Source organism: Dendrobates tinctorius, unplaced genomic scaffold, assembly GCF_039654945.1.
Source record: "Dendrobates tinctorius isolate UK_male_01 unplaced genomic scaffold, ASM3965494v1 ptg000564l, whole genome shotgun sequence".
In the NCBI taxonomy this organism is placed as follows: Eukaryota; Metazoa; Chordata; class Amphibia; order Anura; family Dendrobatidae; genus Dendrobates; species Dendrobates tinctorius.
The window spans coordinates 432,501-435,000 of record NW_027362222.1 but is presented as its reverse complement, the minus strand read 5'-3'; positions in this window follow the sequence as shown (position 1 = coordinate 435,000).

The following is a 2,500-nucleotide window of genomic DNA, read 5'->3' as shown; positions in this document are numbered from 1 at the left end:
TGATGTGGGGACCCGAGGGAGAGTGCCTCCCATGAGGGTAGAATGTGTGGCTTTTGGGGGGAAAGTCGAATTATGGAGCAAAAACCAGTTTTTGGGACTTAGAAAAATTTCGAGATGTGTCAGACTTCCAGGAAGGGGGGAGTCTCAGGAGGTGTACCTAGGAGGCTTCCAGGGGCCTGGGTACACTTTTCAGAAAGTACCGTTGGGACTTAGAAAAATTTTCAGGATTTTTGGACTTAGAGCGATTTTTGGATTTTTGTGCAAAAATCAGATTTCCCCTTCTCCCACCGCTCTGGGGCGTCAATATGATGTGGGGACCCGAGGGAGAGTGCCTCCCATGAGGGTAGAATGTGTGGTTTTTTGGGGGAAAGTCGAATTATGGAAGAAATTGAGTTTTGAGGACAAAAAAGTGTTTTGAGGACAAAAAAGTTTCTTGAGGACAAAAAAGTTTCTCGAGGACAAAAAAGTGTTTTGAGGACAAAAAAGTTTCTTGAGGACAAAAAAGTGTTTTGCGAACAAAAAATGGAATTTTGTGATTTTGTGTAAAAATAAGTAAATTCCCCTACTTCCACCACAGGGGGGCTTCAGTATGTTGTAGGGCCCCCAGGGAGGGTCCCCCAACTGGGTTTAAAGTTTGTGGATCCTGGGCAGAAAGTTGAATTTTGGATGAAAAACCGAATTTTGGGACTTAGAAAAATTTCGAGCTGAGCAGTGACAGACTTCCAGGCAGGGGAGCCTCTCTGGAGGTGTACCGAAAACAGTTCCAGGAGCTGAGGTCATTTTCGAACATTTTTTGTTCGCTCAAATTTTTTTTGTTTTTGAGCTCTAAAAAGCTGTTATTATCAATTGGCTCAAAAATTTCAAGTGTCATGAGCTAGTACATGTTGGAGGAATACGTTTTAGGCAAAAAATTGCAAAAAAAAAAATCCAAGTGAAAAAGAACCGGAATGGGGAATTTCTGACTGCTGTAGCAGCCGCACAGTTCCAGGAGGTCGGATACATTTCCGACTTTGTCCCGCTCATTGAAGTACATTGTCCCGCAATGCAAATACATAGTAATGCGCACCTGCGGGAGAATATAGGAGAGAGTGGGCTCTCTCTACCCCGATGTATGGCGGTTGTTCCTATGGTTCTCTGGCTCGGGTAGGCGACTTAGAAGGTGGTCCCTCTTGTCGTGGAAGTTGCAAAATACGGCCGAGACTGAACTTCCACGGCTCCAGGAGGGACTTTTGCTGGTCGTGCGTCCCAAGTGAGAGAGGCGATCCTGGGGTACCTGAGCCTGACCAGACCCTCCCTCGGTGGTCCCTGGTCTTCTGAAGGGTGATGGCATTCAGGGGGGCAAATCTGGAGTCCGTGGCCGAGTTTGGGCTCTAGAAGGCGGACGCCCCTTCTGACCATGTCCCCTCAGAGCCGGCTGGATGGTTCATGGTCCGCGGCTTTGTCTGGCGGTCTGTGCCCAAGCCGGAGAAGCTCTCCTGGGGTACGTGAGCTTTGACCAGACCCTCCCTCGGCGGTCCCTGGTTCTCTGGAGGTGATGGCTGTCAGGGGGGCAAATCTGGAGTCCTCGTGGGAAGGAGGGCTCTTGAAGGCGGACGCCCCCTCTGACTATGTCCCCTCAGAGCAGGCTGGATGGTTCATGGTCCGCGGCTTTGTCTGGCGGTCCATGCCCAAGCCGGAGAAGCTATCCTGGGTACCTGAGCTTCGACCAGACCCTCCCTCGGTGGTCCCTGGTTCTCTGGAGGCGATGGCTGTTGTCAGGGGGGGGGGGGCAAATCTGGAGTCCTCGTGGGAAGGAGGGCTCTGGAAGGCGGACGCCCCCTCTGACTATGTCCCCTCAGAGCATGCTCGATGGTTCTCAGTCCCTGGCTTTGGCTTTTTGGCCATCCTGGGGTACATTCTTGCCAAAAAAAAAAACGACTAAGTGAAAAAGAACCGGAATGAGGAATTTTCTAGGTGCCGCATCCGCCCTACAGTGACTTGAGGCCGGGTACAGTTCCGACTTCGTCCCCTTAAAGTGGGGACGTTGTCCCGCAATGCAAATACATAGGAATGCGCACCTCTGGCAGAATGTACTTGAGAGAGTGTCGTCTCTCTACCCCGATAGAAAGCAGTTGTTTCTCTGGTTCCCCGACTTGGGTAGGCGACTTGGCATGTGGTCCCTCTCGTCTGGAAGTTGCGCACTCCGGCTGAGACCGAACTTCCACAGCTCCGAGAGGGACTTTTGCCGATCGTGCATCCCAAGCGAGAGAGGCAATGCTGGGGTACCCAAGCCTGACCAGACCCTCCCTCGGCGGTCCCTGGTTCTCTGGAGGTGATGGCTTTCGGGGGGCAAATCCGGAGTCCTCGTCCGAAAGGGGGGGCTCCGGAAGGCGGACGCCCCTCTCGTCCATGTCCTCTCAGAGCGGTCTTATCCTCCGATCGATCTGGCACGGCGCTCCCGGGTGGGGAGGTGGTGCTGCTCGCTCGACCCGGGCTTTGGAGCTCGCGTCGGTTTACGGTG